Raw genomic sequence first — 22,278 nt, 5'->3', positions numbered from 1 at the left:
ATTCCCCTCCCACTTCTTCATCCATTAATTCCTACTGAGTCTTACATTTGCGTTTAGATGGCTGCTGGAGCGACTTAATTCATTACCAGCAAATTCTGCCCCATTTATTTTGGCGTGTGACTTGATAAATGGAAGGAAGGTAGGTTTGCAAAGCAGCAGTGACCTTCTAATTCCTTGGGCACTCTGCTCCTGCCGTTGGCATCGTTCCGCTTCCCACGGAGTAGATGTTTGATGGAAGCTAGGACAAGAAACAGTTTCAATTTTTTTTCCCTCCAGTGTTTGTTTTCATACATTCTTGGGGGCATGTTTGTTTGTTTGCCTTTCCGTGGTGACCAGTTCTGAAGCTATTGTATCAAAGCACCCCTTTTGTTTCTGAGGGGTCTTCTCTGAGCTCTCTTGTTTTCTTGTAGACGTTTCATTACCCAAACTAGGTAACATCATCAGGGCCAGTCTAGTACGCTTAACTAGCACAGATGATGTTACCTAGTTTGGGTAATGAAACATCTGCAAGAAAACAACCGAGCTCAGAGCGCACCAAGGACCCCCTCGTTTCAACCTTGAGCTACAAGTATTCTCCTTTATTGATACCTTTCATTTCTGATCCCAGAGTGAATGTTTTCAAACTTTACAAGAATCTTCCCAACTATAGATGGTATTAAATATTTCATTGTAGAGCCAAGGTTACATCTCAGAAGTGGTATGGGTACAACTGGAGGCCATCTACACCAGCGTTTCTCAACGTTTGTGTGACGGTGACCCTGTCACACGAACGTACTGCGCATGCGTGGCGCGGTGTGCATGCGTGGCGTGCCCCCATGCGCGGCGTGCATGCACAGCGCGCCCCCATGCGCGGCACGCATGCACGGCGGCGCCCCCTGAGGGGGGGATGGTGGATCGCATTGTTTGGCGACCCCCGTAAAATGGTCGATCGACCTCAAATGGGGTCGCGACCCATAGGTTGAGAACCGCTGATCTAGAGGTTATTTTGGATAACCTCTCTAGGAAGCTTTAGATCACAGTGTGGATATTCAAACTGACTTTAAGGCAGCGTTTCTCAACCTTGAGAATTTTAAGGCATGTGGACTTCAACTCCCAGAATTCCACAGCCAGCATTGCTGGCTGTGGAATTCTTGGAGTTGAAGTCCACATGCCTTAAAATTGTCAAGGTTGAGAAACACTGCTTTAAGGGATCAAGTGTTGTGGTTCTCAACATTTGCAAACATCTATATGCTCCTCCCATATACAGCAGGAAAGTGTAGAAGTTGACCAGACTGACTGTGAGGGAAGGGTCAAGCATGTCATCAGTCTTGAGTCCCTTCACAGATCTAAGTCCAGCCCATCTTAAATTCTGTTGAATCTTATCCAATGTGAAGTATTAGTACCACTTTATAAAACCCTAGTGAGACCACACCTGGAATACTGCATCTAATTTTGGTCACCGTAGTAGAAATTTTTTTTTGAGACCTTGGAAAAAGTTCAGAGAAGAGCAACTAAGATGATCAAAAGCCTGGAGACTAAAACATATGAAGAAGGGCTACAAGAATTGGGTTTGGCTAGTCTAAAGAAAAGAAGAAGCAGGGGTGACATGGTAGCAGTACCCCAGTATTTGAGGGGCTGCCACAAAGAAGAGGGAGTCAAATTATTCTCCAAAGCACCAGCAGGCAGGGCAAGAAACAATGGTTGGAAACTAATCAAAGAGAAAAGCAACCTGGAACTAAAGAGAAACTTCCTAACAGTGAGGACAATTAACCAGTGCAACAGCTTGCTTTCAGAAATCATGGGGGCTCCATCAGTAGAGATTTTAAGAAGAGAATCACTTATCTGAAATGATAATAGATTCTCTGCTTGAGCAGGGGGCTGGACTAGAAGACCTCCAAGGTCCCTTCCAGCTCTATTCTATTCTATTCTATTCTATTCTATAAATTCTATTCTATTCTACTCTATATTCTATTCTGTTCCATTCTATTCTATTCTGTAATTTCTATTCTATTCTATTCTATTCTATTCTGTAATTTCTATTCTATTCTGTAATTTCTATTTTATTCTACTCTATATTCTTCTCTGTTCTATTCTATTCTAGTCTAGTCTAGTCTAGTCTAGTCTATCCTATCCTATCCTATCCTATCCTATCCTATCCTATCCTATTCTATTCTTATCATTGCTAATTTGCCTTGATCGTTAGTAGCTCAGATTCTTGTAGAGAGTTTAAACTTGCAAGAGACCTTTATATTCACTTGAACTGCCTGGATTTCCTTATTTCTTGCACCAGACAAATAGCTTCCTATACGAAACTAGAGAGAGATTTATCTACCAAAGTGATTAATAACTGCATTCTGCTAACAAAGCACCAGAGCACTTCATCTGTTGATCTTACTTTTAAAGTGCAGCTTTCTCAACAGAAAGTCTTTATGTAGAAAAGACCTCGGACCTCGGATGTCTTAAGGAATCACCTCTAATTGTATCGAAACACCTACATTCAGTCCAAGGGGGATAAAACCCAATCTTTTTCTGTATGAATAAATCTTGTAATCCATCACCAAGAAGCGTTTGGTGTATTTTTCACCCTACCATATCCAGGAGGGCTGATAAACCGTTTTCTTAACCAAACCTGTTGGGTGATCATTAGATAGCTTGCAGGAATAAATTATCAGTGGTGGTTCTCTGGAGTTAAATACACCAACGATGTTTGCTGTCAGTTTCATTTATACCCTTAATTTATTTAAGTGAGCTTTCTAAGTTATTGAAGTGAGTTAAAAGTAAAAAAAGGAAGATAACCATTTCTTAAGAAAGTCTACTGTCCTTGTTCATAGTTTGATGTTCATGATAAGATAACCAACTCAGAAATATGCTAAGACCATGCTGGCAGATTTAAAAAAAAACAACAGTCATTTTCTTGCAATTTTTTCTACTGCTTCTCATTAAATTTGATTAATGTCTTCTAGAAACTAATTTCAAAGAAAAAGTGAATTTTGGAGTGTTTCTTCCAGCTGGAATACGACGTCTTTGCATTTAGTTAGCGACAAAGAGGCTAAGGGATCTTTCTGTGTTTCTTTCATTACACAATTTTCTCTGCAGTCATCTGCAGCCCCTGGCTTTCTACAGTTGCAGGGAAGACCTCAGGAGAAACTTCTTCCAGGAATGTTTTTCTTTCAGGGATACTCTTGTTATCCTTGGTATATGATGGAAGAGATTCAAAGAATTTCTCCACCCAATTTCAGTCTAATTCAAATTAGACCCAGGCCTACCTAGCAGAACATATTGCTTACAATGGATTAATCCCTCCTCCTCCTCCTCCTCCTCCTCCTCCTCCTCCTCCTCTCTCCCTTTTTCTCCCCCCCCCCCTTTGTCTTCTCTCATTCTCAGTTAGATCCTTCACCCAGAATCAGCAAGCAGTTGGATAGTAGAAGCCATAATATGATCTCCTTATGTTTTATCTCACTCTTGGGCTTTCCCCCGTCAACATTTCATCCTTAGCTTTCCTTATCAAAATTACAAGCCAAAAGTCCTCTCAGAATGCTACCCCTTTAAATGAAAAAAGCTATCTGTCAGTTTACTTCTCCTTCTCTTAAAAAAAAAAAAAACCCCAACCTTGATAAACAGGCCAAGCTCAGATTTATCATCAGGCTTTGATCCATTTTTTTCTGTTACATGGGAAAAAGGACCAGTAAGACAGGTATCAATTAGCAGCAGTTTAAACATAATTAATGGAACATCTGTCTGCTCATTTGATGTTTCTACTTATGACAGTTTGGTTATTAAGCTTATTTAAGCTTTGGACCATTAATTCTAAGGGACTTTCCAGCAAAGGGGGGAGAAATGGATCTTAAAAGTGTAATCTAGCTCATCTCATCCATGAGAATTTGCAATTGCATTTTTAGACAGTAAATTTTATAATTATTCATCCGAAACAAAGTTCAAAACACATTTAAAGGTGCCTGCTAATATGAAAATTAATCTAAACAAAAACAAAGAAAGGCAGCTCAGCTCCAAAGTCTCAGAATGTTTAACATTTCTCCAAACAAAATATGATTTCCCTAAATTGGCATTTTTTATATATACTGTATATAAAAAGCAGCAACTTAAGGTGGTTCATCCAAAGAGGAATATTCTGAGAATATTCATTCATCAGCATGGCATCAATGCATTAAAGCACACCAAGATTTGGAAAGCATTTAATAATTGATTCAACAGAGATAATCGGATAATTGTTCAGCTTGAGCTAAAGGAAAGGATCTTTTGCATCCCTTTGGGGTGAAGAAAGATCAAGAAGGCTCGGAAGCGAGGGGGGAGGGTTGAGGGTGGGTGGGTGGGTGGGTGAGTGGGTGGGTAATGATAATATAGTTATGGCAAATGCTTGGGCATTTCCCCTATGCTGCGTTCATGTGTGTGAGAGGGATGAGAGGGGAGGAAGGAGTAGGGAGGAAGTAGGATGGTTAGAGGAGAAGGGGAGGGGAAGAGAGTAGGAGGGAGGAGAGAAAGAGGAGGGAAGTGGGGAAGGATTAGAGTGGGTGGACGCAGCCTGGGGGGAATGGGCAGGCGGTACCAATGGTTAGGAATTTAATTGTATTTTGTATGAATAAATGGAAAATAAAAACTTTTTAATAATAAAAAAAAGAAGGCTCGGATACCATTAGTTCCCACTCAAATGTGAGATACTTGCAAATGTCACTATATAATGTGGATTTGAAAATGAAGACTACATTAAAATGTATGTAAGTCTGTACTCCGACAATCAAATATAAATAGAACCCATTTTTCAATGAGGAAAACAGCAGGATCATAAACTACCAATGCTGAGGACAAGATGATCATGTTCCATTGATTTGTACTCCTCATGATACCTCAAGGGATCATAAACCTCCCCCCCAGCCCAAGTCCTGAAATGTAACTCCAATATGCCCACATGGTAAAAAACGCACAGATGCACAGATTACTTCAGCATCCCTTAGAGATAAATCTTTCAGACCTTTGCCACCTATAGGGGGAGAAATATAATTGTCTTCCTAATTAAAATTGATTTTTTTTTCCTGGCGACTGAACCATTCTGTACTTTTCTTAGATGGAGAGGCTGAAAGTTTTGTCCTGTACAGTGGAAGATATTTATGGTTTTTCATTGACCGTCTTTTCAAGAAAAAAAAAATCTGAGGCTGAACTACAATTGTGGGACCAAAGGAACTGGTGGAAAGGTAAATCTTTCAGAATATTCGTACTCTGCTACTTGTGAACATGAAGGCATGGCTGGAGGAAAAGGAAAGGGAGGTGGAGCTGAGAGAACTCCTGAAACATTGATCCATTACTTTACATGGACTTTTCTCCTGTCTTGAGAGAGAAAAGTCTCAAGGATTAGCAACAGCTCTTCTGCTTTCGTTTCTCAAGATGTACTGATCTACACTTTCTAAAAATGAATTTCACTGCATTCATGCACACACATTCACCAGTCCTGTCGATCAATATTTACTCTGAATAATTAACAGTGCCTGGAAAGAGATGGGTGTCAGGCTTCGAAGAATTCTTATGCTGTTTCATCCATTACTGCTTCTTAGCTTGCCTACAGGCTCAGGGGGGGAGGGAAGGGGTGAATGGAAAGCAGACTTCACATATCAAGCTGCCAGTCCATGGGAACCAAGGTCTCTCAAAAGTTGTTTACTGAGAACTAAAGGCATTCTCTTGTAACAAGTGTCCAGCGCTTAATTGGATAATGTGACCTGCATAATTAGAGGGAAGGCAAACGTCTATGCTTCTAATATACTGATTTTGGCACCAATTAACTAGAGCTGGTTTCCCTTTCACCTGTGCTGAAACGATGTATTCAATAAAGTTTTACATTAGAGATCAGATCATCTCAGCTGTGCTTACTCCACTGGGTTTGTCAGTCGGAACTTTGACAATGGGTTTGTGCATGGGGCATCCACCCTTGATCCACTCTTTATTGTTGTTGATTTTTATTCTTTGGGTAAATTTTGGGTCACATTTGTGGAATACAGTCCCAGTGGAAGAGAATGTTGAAATGTAGATGAGCATTTGACTTTTAATTTCAGGGAATAAGGTGAATGCTTATTCCCTCTCAACAAGTCACAAAATCCAACTCAGACGTTTTTGCCTACTTTAGAGGAATGGTTTCTTAAAGTTTCTCATTTATCTGAAATGGCAAAAATTTCGGCTTATTTGAAAGATCAATCGCAAGAGAAATATTTTGTGGTGTGGAAAAGATGGGTGAATTTTATACAGCATAAATATGAGATTAAAAAGTATTATTTAGCTTTTGAATAATTTATGTTTAAGGTAACGATTAGAACTGTTTTTTTGTTCTGTTTTTATATATTGGAGTTAAAGTATTTTAAAATTTTGTTCTTTGAATGTATTTATAATTGTTTGATGTTTATCTTTACATCTTAAGAAGACAGAATTCTTGGAATGTCTCTTCCAACAGGCATCTTTATTAAGAGAAAATGATTGCAGGCATGCTAGACAGGATCTGGGGAATTCTCTCCCATCCTTCAATGTTTTAAAGTGTTCCCAAGCAGCCCCCACCCCACATTCTTCTGGGTGATGATCACTCATCCTCTCTTTTCCCAGATCCCAGGCGTTGCATTGTTCCCCCCTTTTCCTTCATTGCCTGCAAAAGGGAGACTTCAGAGAGAGTAGATGAAAGGCCATGGCCGTATTGTTATGGTCAGTCCTCTTGATGAGAATCAACATCCAATCACTTTGTAGTTTAATGAAGGAAGTGATCGTCATAAAACCCCCTTGCTTATCCTCCCCCCCTTTTGTAATATGACAGAATCCAGAGAGAGTAAAAAATGGGTTTTTATCAGAGTAGGTAGCTAGAAATGAAATATAATTGGATTCTGACAAGCAATCTAGAACTATGGAGAAATTTCCTAACAGTGAGAAAACAATTAACCAGTGGAACGGCTTGCCTCCAGAAGCTGTGGGCGCTCCATCACTGAAAGCTTTCAAAAGAAGGCCGGACAACCATTTCTCTGAAGTGGTATAGGGTCTCCTGCTTGAGCAGGGGGTTGGACTAGAAGACCTCTGAAGATCCCTTCCAATTCTGTTATTGTATGTTTTATATTTCTATTATATTGAATTGTGTTTCAAATATGTAGAATTTGACTGGGTTTTTTTTAAGGAACTTGTCTTATGTTGTCCACAGGGACGTGCTGAAAGAATTATTTTGAGAAATTGGAAAAGCAGCATTATTCTGGACATTAAAAATAGGACGGAAAACATGTGCAATTTACCCATTTTAGACAAGCCATTTTTCCCCCCACTAATCAAAAAAGTAATGCAATCTATTTCTCACGGACACGTATGTTATAATATTCTATAAGATTAGAGTTTGTTTCTACTTTGAATTTTTCATATATTGTTTAATATTTGATATGCAGCTGACATGTCTAGATGACTGATATTTTCCCATTTTTATTTGTTGTGGTTCATTATTAATTATGTTCTGGGTTTTTTTATTATTATTTTTGCTCATGCCTTGATGTTTCATTCTTTTTTCTCCCAGGATTAATGATTTCTGGTGGGTATCACAATGAAATAAAAAAAAATGTCTTAGAAGGGCTCCTCCCTCTCAAATTATTTCAGCTGAATAATTCAAGGCAGCCTTTCTCGATCTGTTCTCCTCCAGATTTGATTTCTTCTCCAAACAATGGTGGGAGACACAATCTAATGCGTCAGGAAAGTGACATTCCCATGTGAGAAGCCCTTTTCTAAATTAATCTGAGGCAATGAAAGAATCTTATGAATCTCCAAAAAGGCATCTAGCTAGTCCTGCACTTACAACCAGAGCTGAGCCCAACATTTCTGCCGTTAAGCAAAACATTTTGTTAAGTGAGTTTTGCCCCCATTGTACGATCTTTCTTGCCTCGGTTGTTAAGTGAATCACTGCAATTGTTAAGTGAATCTGGCTTCCCCATTGACTTTGCTTGTCAAAAGGCCGCAAAAGGGGATCACGTGACACACACACACCCAGGACGCTGCGACAATAATAGTAGTAGTAGTAGTAGTAGTAGTAGTAGTAGTAGTAGTAGTAGTGGGGGGAACATGATAGCAGTGTTCCAATATCTCAGGGGCTGCCACAAAGAAGAGGGAGTCAAGCTATTCTCCAAAGCGCTTGAAGGCAGGACGAGAAGCAACGGATGGAAACTGATCAAGGAGAGAAGCAACCTGGAACTAAGGAGAAACTTCCTGACAGTTAGAACAATTAACCAGTGGAACAACCTGCCTCCAGAAGCGGTGAATGCTCCAACACGGGAAGTTTTTAAGAAGAGACTGGACAGCCATTTGTCCAAAATGGTATAGGGTTTCCTGCCTGAGCAGGGGGTTGGACTAGATGACCTCCAAGGTCCCTTCCAACTTTATATTATTATTATGGATCATCGCACAGTCAGCCAGATGTTCAGACTGGATTTGGCATTTTGTCTACCTATCGAGTCCTTACCCAGGACCTGGGATAGGCAGATGTGGATGTTTGATGGTATTACAGATATCGTCGCAGGATGGAAGCAGTTCCTAATAAGGCCGCCTTTTGCAATTGACTAATAGCGAATTTGTCAATGCCAATTGTGTTCAAGTGGTGCTCCAGTTGTTTTGGGATTGCACCCAAGGAGCCTATTACTATTGGTACTACCCTTGCTTGCTTTTGCCACAGTCTTTCTATTTCTATTTGTATGTCTTTGTATTTTGTTATCTTCTCCAGTTCTTTCTCTTCTATTCTGCTGTCTCCAGGCACTGCCACGTCCACTATCCAGACTTTTTTGTCTTTCTTATCGACAATTGTTAAGTCTGGGGTGTTATGTTGCAGGTGCTTGTCTGTTTGAATTCTGAAGTCCCAGAGCAGTTTAATTTTATCATTTTCTATGACTTTCTCTATTTTATGATCCCACCAGTTTTTGCTTACAAGCAAATGATATTTTTTGCAGATCTTCCAATGCAACATTGTTGCTACTTTGTCATGCCGCTGCTTGTAATCAGTTTGTGCAATCTTCTTGCAACAGCTTACCAAGTGGTATTATTATTATTATTATTATTATATCTAGTTCTCTCAATTGTTCATTGTACAGTTTAGCCTCCAGTCCCCTAATCATTTTTGTTAGTTTTCTTTGCATTCTTTCTAGGTCTGAGCATCTTTTTTGTATATCATGGTGACCAGAACTGGATGGAGTATTCTAAGTGCGTTCTCTTTCTGTTATATTCTTCTTTCTCCATTATTTTCTTACATTCAGTCTTCAAAATCCTCTCTGCCTCCGTATGCATATTGGCTTTCCCCTGGGGTAACATACCTCCCAGCCAGAAGCCAGCTGCAAATTTATGGGTCATGGTGATGCTACACGGCCAGGTGCATCACCTGTGCATGTATATATACTGAGTAATTAGACCGTTTCACAAACCATTAATTAAACTCTTCCTCCCACACAATGAACAGAAGAGGCTTTGATCCAAGTATGTGGGAAATGCTTTGCATCCTGAACCGGCACAGTTCTCTGTACAATATTGACTTCTTACAGGCTGAACCTTACGGCTTCTGTATATGTCTCTTCTCACAGGGAGTCCAAAGGACCAGACAAAGGCTGACAGATGTTTAGGGCTTTAGGAAAAATTCATGCTGCCAAGAACTGGACTAATGTGAATGAGCTGGCGTCCATTCTTACGACAACAGACAGGAATCAGAAGGCAGTTACAAAGCATGGAATATTACCAAGCTGTCGAATGATAGAAGGGACCTTGCTAGTCTTCTAGCTCATGTCAGGAGACATTCTACCATCCAGGTGAAATGGCTGTCCAATCTTTTCTTGAAAACCTCTAGGGACAAGCAGTTAGAACTGAAGAAGCTTCTTGCATGAGAAGTGAAATATTTTCAAGAGGGGAAAAAAAAAAAAAGACCAGGAAAGTCCAGTTGCCTTTTGGAAAAGCACCTTTGAGATAACCATGACTTGAATGACGGAGGATCCCCATAGAGATACCTCCAATGATGAAGCATCCACAACTCTGGGAAGCAAGGTGTTCCACTGATTAATTGTTCTGATTGTCAGGAAATTTCTTCTTGGTTCTAGGTAGGATCTCTCCTTGATAATTTTCCATCCATTATTTCTTGTCCTGCCCTCAGGTGCTTTGGAGAATAGGATGATCCCCTCTTCTCTGTGATAGTCCTTCAAGAATAGGAAAATGGCTGTCCTGTACCCTCAATCCTTCTCTTCAATAGGCTAGCCCAGGGGTAGGCAACCTTGGCTCTTTTATGACTCGTGGACTTCAACTCCCAGAATTCCTGAGCCAGCATAGCATAGCTGGCTCAGGAATTCTGGGAGCTGAAGTCCATGAGTCATAAAAGAGCCAAGGTTGCCTACCCCTGGGCTAGACATACTTAGCCTATGAGAAAAAAAAAAGAGAGATTTTGTTGCGTATTTTGCAGCTGAAATAATGCCTCTAGCAAAGGGAATTTTATGCCATTCCCCCAGATACTTCAACCTATAGTTCCCATAATCAATTAGTTTCTCACTTTCATTGCTACCAGTTACAAAAGATTTTATCTTGCATTAGCTCATTATGGACTATTCTCCTACATTGGACCAATAACAAAATGTCTCAGGTTAATCTCAAAACATGACTTTTTTCAAAGAACGCTACCCAGGCAATAGATTTTTCAGGGCTTTTTTGAATGATGTTTTTGAAAGACCTTTTTCATTCTTATGTTGAATATTTTCTTATTTCATCCGATCAGCTCAAGGACTTGTAAATTGCTTTTGGTGATTAGTTTTGGCCTGCTTGTGCTACAACAAATCAATTATGTCTTAATTTTCAGATGATGTTTAGGATTCCTTTGATGGGGAATATGCAGGCAATTCCTCGGATTTGGATTACAGAGCTGTAATGGGAGCAGCTTTTAAGACCAAGATAAAAGAGGCACTTAATGATTCCCCCAAAAGGGAATTTGAGAGCATTTTATGTCCTCTTGGAAACATAGTCCTTGTGTTATAAAGGCAGTCCTTGGCTAAGTGTTCTTCACTGAATAAGCATATGTCTATGTTTCAAATAATAGCAGAGATGGAAGGGAACATGGAGGTCTTCTAGTCCAACCCCTGTTCAAGCAGGAGACCCCATACCATTCACAACTTTGAACAGTCACTAAATGAATGATTGGAAGTCAAGGACTGGACAGCTACCTGTCTGGAATTGTATATAGTCTCCTGCTTGAGCAGGGGGTTGGACTAGAACAGTGATGGCAAACCTTTTAGAAACCGAGTGCTCAAACTGCAACCCCAAACCCACTTATGTATAGTCGGGTGCTGGGTGGGCATGGCCAATTGGGTGGATATGGCCAATTGGGTGGGTGTGGCCAATTGGATGGGCATGGCCCATTGGGTGGGCATAGCTGCAATGGTAACGGCAGACTGGGGGCAACTAAAAAGTTCAATCAATCAATTCCAACTTTGCAAGATCTTTTTTTTTCCCACGAGAAGTTGAAATTGATTGGTTGAACCTTTTTTTTTTTGTACACAGCAGCGGAGGCCTAAAGCCAAACGATTTTATAAAACCCAGCTGAAGGCCTAGGACTGGGGCGACGGAGCGCGTGCCCACAGAGAGGGTTCTGCATGCCACTTGTGATACATGTGCCATAGGTTTGCCACCACTGGACTAGAACATCTCCAAAGTCCCTTCAAGCTCTATTCTGATTGGTTGATTGATTGATTGATTGATTGATTGAATGAATGAATCCCCAATGATATCATTTTCAGCCTGGTGCATTAATAGCAGTGAGGCATCTTTGCTCTTTTTCACCAGCACTTCATGGAATAATCACATTACACTTCCTGGAAGTAGAATTGTGTTTTTTACAATCCCTCCATTTGTACGATTTGTTCCTTCGGTACACATTTCTATCCTTATGTAGATGCATGTTTGCCTCCTTTTTTCGAGCCTCGGTTTATTACATGCAGAGACATTCCATTTTTGAAGAAAGTGCTTGCCTTATCCTCTGATGATTTTTAAATTTCTATAGCAATTACATATTGAAAGGTTTCGTCTTTGCTAACTTTTACATTTCAGTTACATTAATATTTATTTTTAAAAAATGCAATTTCCCCTGCAATAAACCACCTTGAGGATTTTAATAGAACAGCTGGTATTTTTTTAAAAAAAGTGTATATAAACAAAGTCTGTTCTTTCTTCCTTGCCCCAGTGGAACAGGGATTAGTGCGCTGGAGCCTTGTTATCCAAGTCTAAAAATTAAGACTTTGTGGCATGCGATGTCAAATTGCAATCTGAATTTCCCCTGATAATTCTCAGCTGAGTAAAGTTGCTCCTAATCTGGATCCTTTGTGGCATATTTATGCCATCTCTAGGAACCCAGGATTTTATTTAAATTCCAATTAATGAAGGAATGGCATGAATTCAAAATAAGTCTGAAATGTGGTGCCTTTTGGTAGGGGGGGGGAGAGAATACCTAATTGCAGAGCAGAGCCGTGTTTTGGGTTTTGTGAAATAATGGGGCAGAAATTTGGGGCAAGAACCATTTGAGAGTCTGGATTTCTTTATGGGCCTCTATTCAGAATAATTGTAGTGTGGTTGTTTCTCAGGCCAAAATCTCTCTCTCTCTCTCTCTCTCTCTCTCTCTTCTTTTTTCTTTTCTTTTCTTTTCTTTCTTAACAGAATAACAAAGTTGGAGGGGACCTTGGAGGTCTTCTAGTCCAACCCCCTGCTCAGGCAGGAAACTCTATAACATTTCAGACAAGTGGCTATCCAGCCTGTCTTTTTAAAAACTTCCAGTTTTGGAGCATTCACAACTCCTGGAGGCAAATTGTTCCATTGGTTGATTGTTCTGACTGTCAGAAAGTTTCTCCTTAGTTCTAGGTTGCTTTTCTGCTTGGTTAGTTTCCATCCATTGCTTCTTGTCCTGCCTTCAGGTGCTTTGGGGAATAATTTTAGAATTCTTTCTTTCTTTCTTTCTTTCTTTCTTTCTTTTCTCCCTCCTTCCCTCCCTTTCTCCCTCCCTCCCTCTCTTTCTTTCTTTCTTTCTTTCTTTTTTTCTTTCTTTCTTTCTTTTCTCCCTCCTTCCCTCCCTTTCTCCCTCCCTCCCTCCCTCTTTCTTTCTTTCTTTCTTTCTTTCTTTCCTAGATTTTCATCCCAACTTTATTACTTTATTAAACCTAAAAAGATTTATAAGTACTTTATAAGTAACTCAAGATGGCGGACATACATAACGCTCCTTCCTCCTTCTCTTTTCCCCACAACAATCCTGTGAGGTGGGTTGGACTGAGAATGTCTTGCCCAAAATCACCCAGCCAGCTCTCAGGCCTAATGTCGGACTAGAACTCACTGTCTCCTGATGATTGGCCCAACCTCACCCAACTGGCTTCCCTACCTAAGGCAGAACTAGAACCCACAATTGCCTGATAACTGCCCCCAAATCACCCAATTGGCTTTAGTGCCTAAGGTAGGATGATAACTCACAGTCACCTGGTGATTGGCCCAGTCACCCAGCCAGCTTTCATACCTCAAGCAGGACTAGAACTCACCATCTCCTGGTGATTGGCCCAAGATCACCCAACTGGCGTTCGTAGCTCAGGTGGGACTAGAACTCAGCACAGCTGCTTTCTTGGCCACCACCTTAACCACAGAATGTCATTTATTCATTGAGTTTTTATTTTATGTTATAAAAGACCTACTATATAGCTGCCCTTATCGTAAAAGCAACCTTGGGTGGCCCACCCAATTAGAACAAGGTTGTGGAGTTGTCATAGTCCAGAATTCTCTATAATTTTATCTCCCTTTGGAGACCAGAAAGCAATACATTTGTCTCATAATCCATGCCTGAGGGAAAAATCAGGATAGGAAATGATTCTTTCCCCCTCTTTTGCAATATGGCTTCTTTCCCCCTTTGTCTGCGCTTTCTCAGATAGCTCTTTTGAGGTGATGGCCTGGTGGGGAGAGAGGCTTTATTTTCAAACTCTTCTCGCGCAAGGCAAAACTGCTTTAGACACTTTAGGAATGTACACTGACATTAATATCTGAAGAATTGGGCCTCTAACCGCGTTAGCTGTCTTGGACCCCCACAGTAAGCTATTTTGCTGTATTAAAAAGTCAATTTTCTGTTGACGGGGCATGAATTATTCTTGATGGGAAAAGAAAGCTTTATATTATCCCAGGCAAACAACTGGCCTAAACTTGCAATTCTGAAAGTATACCATGGGATAAGAGTCTGCTTAGGAGCCAAGGATCATATTTAACCTATTTTGGTAGATTTAACAATGAACGTACAGCTATCTACATATCTTCATTTTTCTGTTCATCCTCACATCTACCCCCCCCCCCTTTCTCCTCCCTCTTTCTTTTTATGATTATGTGTAAAAACTTTCTGGATGTTGGAAAATACTGGGTTGTTTTTTTAAAAAATTTTGGAATGGTTTCCATTACATGGCAGCCTAATAATGGGACTTTTCACCTGACAGCATCATAACACACTGTACCAGCTGTTTTCAAATGTCAAAGTCTGGCCAGAATTTTGCAATGCTGGTGAAATAAAAAAATTAACTACTCCCAAACTTTTATGACTGTACTTCTCCCGTCAACAATTATTCTTGGATTAAGTTTTACACCTAGGCAAGAAAAAACAAATGTATAGGTATCGAATAGGTGAACCTATCTCAATAGCAGTAACTGCAAGAGGGATCTTGGAGTCAATCACTTAAACATGAGCCAGCAGCGTGTTGCAGTCACCCAAAAAAGCCAATGCAATCTTAAACTGCATTAACAGCGGGATAGAATTCAGATTATTTGAAATGTAAAGTATCGCTTTATAAGACCACATTAGGAATACTGCATCCAGTTTTGGTCATCACAATATTAAAAAAAGAGATTGTGACTGGAAAGAGTGCTGAGAAGAGCAGCAAAGATGATTAAGGGGCTAGAGGCTAAAACATATGAAGAGCAGTTGCAGGAATTGGGTTTTTCTAGTCTAATGAAAAGAAGGACTAAGGGAGACATGATAGCAGTGATAATAGAATAGAATAGAATAGAATAGAATAGAATAGAATAGAATAATGGAATGAAGAAGAGAAGAGAAGAATAGAATAGAATAGAATAGAATAGAATAGAATAGAATAGAATAGAATAGAATAGAATAGAATAGAATAGAATAGAATTATGGGAGAGAAGAGAAGAGAAGAGAAGAGAATGGAATGAAGAATAGAATAGAATAGAATAGAATAGAATAGAATAGAATAGAATAGAATAGAATAGAATAGAATAGAATAGAATAGAATAGAATGGGACCTTGGAGATCTTCTAGTCCAACCCCCTGCTCAAGCAGGAGAACCTATACCATCTTAGACAGGTGATTATCTAGCCTCTTCTTAAAAATTTCCACTGATGGAGCACACATAATTTCTGGAGGCAAGCTGTCTGACTGTTTAATTGTCCTCACTGTTTCTCCTTAATTCCACATTGCTTCTCTCTTTGGTCAGTTTCCAACCATTGTTTCTTGTCCTGCCCTCTGCTGCTTTGGAAAATAATGTGACACCCTCTTCTTTGTGGCAGCCCCTCAAATAATGGAATACTGCTATCGTGTCTCCCCTATTTCTTTTCTTTAGACTAGCCAAACCCAAGTCCTGCAGCTGTTCTTCATATGTTTTAGTCTCCAGGCCTTGGATCACCTTAGTTGCTCTTCTCTGAATTTTTTCCAAACTCTCAATATCTTTTTTGTGATATGGTAACCAAAACTGGCTACAGTATTCCAGGTGTGATCTTACTGGGGTTTTATAAAGCAGTACTAATACTTTGCGTGATCTTGATTCTATACCTCTGTTTATGCAACCCAGGATTGTATTAGCTTTTTGAGCTGATGCTGCACACTGCTGGCTCATAGTCAAGTGATCGTCCACTAGGACTCCAAGGTCCCTCTCACAGTTACTGTTTTTAAGCCAGGCCTCACCTAATCTGTACTTGTACCTTTGATTTTTCCTGCCTAAATTTAAAACATTGCTTTTCTCCACATTGAAACTCATTTTGTTGGATAGGGCCCATTATTCAGGTTTGTCAAGATCTTTTGGGATCCTGAGTTTGTCTTCTGGGGTGTTGGATACTTCTATTCCAATATTTGAGGGGCTCCTACAAAGAGGGGGGTCAACATATTCTCCAAAGCACCAGAAGGCAAGACCAGAAACAATGGATGGAAACTAATCAAGGAGAGGAACAACACAGAACTAAGGAGAATTTTTCCAATGGTGAGAGCAATTGACCAGTAGAAGAGGTTACCTTCAGAAGTTCTGGTTTCTCCATTACTGGAGACTTTTAAGAAGAGACTGGACACTCACACATCTGGAATGGTATCGGGTCTCCTGCTTGAGCAGGCAGTTGGACTAGAAGACCTTCCAACTCTGTTCTGTTCTGGTCACAGATACAAACCTGTATCTGTAATCATCAAGGATCTCAGCACATATATCCAGAAGTCTACAACCTTGACAACTTTAAGACTTGTGGACTTCAGCTCCTAGAATTCTGGGAACTGAAGTCCACAAGTCTTAAAGTTGTCAAGGTTGCAGACCCCCTGATATACCAATTGTGGGAGCTGAAGTCCACAAGTCTTAAAGTTGTCAAGGTTGCAGACCCTTGCATATACCAATTCTGGGAGCTGAAGTCCACACGTCTTAAAGTTGTGAAGGTTGCAGACCCCTGCATGTATCAAAGCTGTCAAGGTTGCAGACCCCTGCATGTGCCAAGGTTGCAGACCCCTGCATATACCCCTACATATGCCAATTTAAATTAGTTTGAATGATAGCCTTCAAGCACATAAGCACAAGTGTGGATGTGGAGAACTATGTTTACATTTAATGAGACACAACGAACTTGGGGGTTAAAAACACAAGCAGTTAGTTCCTATATTTCAAGGTAACTCCGCCATTAAACCTGGAATGGATCGAGCGGAATTTGGTGACTGTTCTGGAGATCGTGAATGGGAAAATCTTATCATCATCTCATCTACCATGGTTGTCAAGGAAGAAAAGGGTTACCAGAGCTGTTTGCCAACTCACGTAGCCAGATCAGGACAGAAGCATATGTGAGACCGACTCTGTTTCCCCTCAGGGGCAGAGAGATAATCACTTTTGGACTGAAATACTGTTCAATCTTCTTTCCGGCAACAAATATGACAGAACTTTGAAACTAGCAAGTGTGAAGCCTCTGTTACATGTTGAGCATAAGTTATTGACCAACTAGCTGGCGTAGATGATAGGACTTCTAAACGGGACACCGTAAGTGGGGAAGGTAAAACTGGGAATGGACATGGATGCGGATGCCAGTTGTGCATCTTCACCAATGTCCCATCCCCGTATTTCACAAAGAGATGCTTTCAAAAAAGAAAAAGAAAAGGGGGCATTTTCAGCACTTCCAGAAGTATTCTCAAAAAGACTACAAGTCATATGGGCTCAGAGTGAACATGTGCTTATTTCTGTAAATGCACAGAGAAGTTCTTCTGGTTTTGGGTGCCCGAGCATGACTTTTAGCAGATGATTTATTTCCTATCCATCATGCATTTTGCAGGGTTCTCTATAATGAAAGAACAGATGTCGGAGGAAGGAGTCTGCCTTTGGCGATATGTGCTAATTGATGTGTTTCCTTAAAACCTAAAAGAAGAAAATTGAAAGGTATTTAATTCCTAACTGTGGAGGATGACCACAGCCTGCTGCTAGGAAGGAGAGAAAGAGCGCATTGTGAACAATAATTTAACTGGAGCCATTAATGAAGGATGCGGCTGCATAATGCTAGCAAAAGAGGAGAAAGAACATGCTAACGTGAATTGCAATTTGTAGAAGAAAGTTCCTCCACTTTAATCCTGTGCAATACAAAAGTAAGAGGGGAAATATATGGAGGGCTGCAAAGGACTATTTTAAAATACTGAGGAACTCGTAGAAAATATTCTTTCTCAGGGAAAGAGATTAAAGTTATCAGGCAGGGTTTAGTCACAGGGGTGGGATTTAGTCTATATTTGTATGTGCATGTGCATGTGTGTGCATGTCCGTGTGTATGTGTGTGTTTGTGTGACCATGCATGTATAGTTGAATTCCCACAAGCTTCATTCATGCGTGTGTGAGATCTAACCAGATTTTCAGAATAACAGGATTCTGAATAACAGAGTTGGAAAAGATCTTGGAGGTCTTCTAGTCCAACCCCCTGCTCAAGCAGGAGACTATCTACCATTTCAGACAAGTGGCTAAATGCCTAAATATGTTTTTTTTTTTCCCTCACAGGAATTCCATGGACTTGCACAGATAAAATAAGAAAAGTTTTGGGAAGATACCTAGGCACCGACCCACCAGTTAATGCAGTTTTATTTTTTCATTTAGCTTTATTCATGAGAAGGGTTATAGCAGGAAATGATGTCTCATATTGCAGGTAAAGGTTAGAATAGAATAGAATAGAATAGAATAGAATAGAAGAGAAGAGAAGAGAAGAGAAGAGAAGAGAAGAGAAGAGAAGAGAAGAGAAGAGAAGAGAAGAGAAGAGAAGGGAAGAGAATAAGGAGAGAATAGACTAATAGAAAATTGGAATAGAATAGAATAGAATAGAATAGAATAGAATAGAATAGAATAGAATAGAATAGAATAGAATGGAATGGAACGGAATGGAATGGAACGGAACGGAACAGAACTGGAAGGGACCTTGGAGATCTTCTAGTCCAGCCCCCTGCTCAAGCAGGAGGACCTATACTGTTATGTCCTGGGCCTGTGATTGACAGAGCAGGTGTTGGAAAGTGCAGAGAGACCCAGGCAGACCACGTGACCTGCCCGGGCCAAACAGGCTGTCTCCAGCCTATTGCGCTTGCGCAGAGCAGGAAAATACATTGTATTTATTGGCTGACACTGTTCCCTGCAAAAGATATAAAAGAGATCAGCGCCATTTTGTGTTGTTCTTTTGAAGATTAAATAAAGAAGTATCTGTTATTATTCCTGCCTCGTTTCAATGCCTTACCAAAGCACAGAACAGAACATATACCAGTGGTGGCAAACCTATGGCATGGGTGCCAGAGGTGGCAGTCAGAGCCCTCTCTGTGGGCACACATGCTGCCACCCCAGTCCTAGGCCTTCAGCTGGGTTTTATAAAACCTTTTTGCTTTAGACCTCCGCCGCCGTGTGCAAAAAAAAAAAAAACCGGTTCAATCAGTAAATTTCAACTTCTTGCGGGAAAAAAAAATCTTGCAATGTTGGAATTGATCGATTGAACTTTTTGTCCCACCCAGTCTGCCGTTACCACCGCAGCCATGTCCACCCAATGGGCCACATCCAGCCAATGGGCCACACCCACCCACCACCTGACGATGCATAAGCGTGTTTTGGGTTGCAGTTTGGGCACTCGGTCTCTAAAAGGTTCGCCATCACTGACATATACCATCTCAGACAAGTGACTGTCTAGCGTCTTGTTAAAAGCCTCCAGTGATGGGGCACCCATAACATCTGAAGGCAAGCCATTCCACTGGTCAATTGTTCTCAGTGTCAGGAAATTTCTCCTTAGTTCTAGGTTGCTTCTCTCCTTGATTGTTTTCCACCCATTATTTCCTGTCTTGCTTTTCATCTTCAGATAAAAACACCTATGATTTGGGGGGGGGGTGACAGAGGAAGGTTTTAGTAAACCCCTTCTCTGTGTTGCAAAGAACATTTCATGGATGTCTCCATGGAGCTAGCAAAGATTAACGTTTGACTGGAATGAGTCTCTTAACTTATCTCGTAGCTCCAGTCTTAAGTTGAGGTTCTTTCATTTACTAAATGTATCAGAAAGCTGCTTCGCTGCTATTATGGTCCTTGGTCTAGTTAAATAAAAGTATGACCAAGCTTCAGCACAAGAGAAGCAAACTATCCCCCACTAACGTGGCCTCTTCACAGCCAATCAATTCCGGTTAAGTGATCTGGCCGCTCATTTCCTCGAGGTTTCACGATAATGAGGAAGAATGGAGACTTGCTGGTCTTGGGGCCCTTCTACCACAGTGATATTTCTCTACCTGTCCCTTGAGCACAATCATATTTTTCAAGCTGTCCTCTTATTGATTTCCCATCTTGTCTACTTCAAGCAGGGATAGCTCTGGTGGGATTAGAAAAAGAAAGGGGGCCTAAGTGAGTCCATCATACACTATGCGGAAAGAATTACATTCCATCTAAGTGATTCTAATATAAAACATTTGACACTGCATTGTGCCCTGACTTAAATCCCAGAGAGAAAAGAGAAGTGCTGAAGTTCGGGAAGTAGCTATGGATTGGAAGAGGGAGCAAAAGAACAGCACAGTTCACAGAACATGATTGATCCAGGGCAATTCTAAATTAAGTGGCTGTATTTGTACAATCTCCAAGGTTTGGTTAGATGTGTATGCTTTTGCCTGATGCATGAACCCAGGTCACTTGGCTGGCTTACAATTCACTGATTGGACAATCCCCAAAAATAGGCCAGTTTAGTAACCATATAGATCCCAGTCAGTATGGAAAGACAAGGAGACAGGGTAGGGTTTCTCAAAGATGAGGAACAGAACAGACTAGAACAACAGAGGTGGAAGGGACTTTGAGGTCTTCTAGTCCAATTTGTGTTGTTGCTCAGCTGCTAAGTCATGTCCAACTCTTTGCAACCCCATGGACCATGTATGCCAGGCTCCCCTGACCTCCATTGTCTCCCAGAGCTTGTTCAAATTCATGTTCATTGTCTTGATAACACTATCTAACTATCTCATCCTCTGCTGTTCTCTTCTCCTTTTGCCTTTCATCTTTCCCAACTTCAGGGGCTTCTGCAATGAGTCCTCTCTTCTGATTTGGTGGCCAAAGTATTTGAGCTTCAGTTTCAAATGGTTGTCCAGTCTCTTCTTAAAGACCTCCAGTTATGGGGCATCCACAACCTCTGAAGAAATGGTAAGGATAAGGGATTTATCCCTTATAGCTTCTAATAAGAGGCGAAAGCATCTTAACCAAGGACCTTCTACCTTTTTGGACAATTAATGGTGCTTTTGTTCTTATATTTTGTGATATTGTGTTACTATAAAACACTAGTATGTTATATTATTTCAGTACAGTGATGTTTATACAACATTGACTTGAGATCAACACTCCAACACAAACCATTAAAAATGAAGGAAAATATGTTTATATCAGTATTAACTATGATTTCCAAAATGTCAATGTTGCTAAGCATAAAATTGTTTAAATTTTGCATCTTAAATTAACTGTGGCATTAATAAACAACTGCAAAGTACATCAAAGTATTTGTTATACCATAAAGAGTTCTGTTTTAAGCTTCCTATTTAATATTAAGGGCTCCATTGTATCATCACTTATTACTGTTTGAATATATTAAAGAACAATACATGTTTTGAACACATGTCATGGTGGAGGATCCAGTCTGGGTGGGTCACTGGGACCAGAGGTTTAAACTCGTGCTGGAGCCCATCCACAGGGAACTTCTGGGAAGTTGTCATAGTTATGCCAAGAAAGTGTCACCTATAGGGGAGCCTTTGCAAAATGTCAACTTAACAGAAAGCAAAATGATAAAATTGCTTTTGTGATGTTCTACTCCTCTGGAATTTAGACTCGCAGGAGTCTTCTCCAGCACCATAGGTCAAAGGCCTCCATTCTTTGACGCTCAGCCTTTCTTATGGTCCAACTTTCACAGCCATACACTGCAACTGGGAAAACCATGGCCTGGACTATACGCACTTTTGTTGGCAGGATGATGTCTCTGCTTTACATTAAGGATTATTAATATGTATAAGTGTATTGTGGAGTTTGGAGATGAGCAGACCCAAGGAGAACATTAATTTTATCTTGATTCAACACATCTGAAAGCAGGACACAAGCTGCCTATCAAAATTCTCCACCAATTTTGGGAACCTAGCTGAGGGTAGGGTTAGGGTTAAGTTAGGGGAAGGAGATATTTCCAGTGATTTCCCAAAACAACAAGAAAAAGGAATTCTGCTCAGCAGAAGTTTCCACTGATGCTCACGCAGACATAAAAATGTTGGCCATTTCATAATCAAACACGGACAACGATATCATGGCTCATCAGAGCAATTTCATTTACAATTCACTTTTCTTTGGAAAGGAATTTCTACAGCCAGCTCTCTTTCGTTACAGTGAATCAGAACCATTGTTAAAAATGCAAGTCTGAAACACACACTTCCATCCTCAGAAACAATTGTGCTAGAAAACTCATTTTTGGAGTGGTTTTTTTTTTTCCTAGCTTAATTCCACCTGTCATGTTCTTTCCACAGACCTTGTCAGAGAAAAACTGGAGGGGAAGAAGGTA

The sequence above is a fragment of the Crotalus tigris genome, unplaced genomic scaffold (assembly GCF_016545835.1).
Source record: "Crotalus tigris isolate CLP2741 ecotype Arizona unplaced genomic scaffold, ASM1654583v1 scf7180000018301.7375997, whole genome shotgun sequence".
NCBI lineage: Eukaryota > Metazoa > Chordata > Lepidosauria > Squamata > Viperidae > Crotalus > Crotalus tigris.
The sequence above is the reverse complement of the archived record's forward strand: the minus strand, read 5'-3'. Positions refer to the sequence as shown.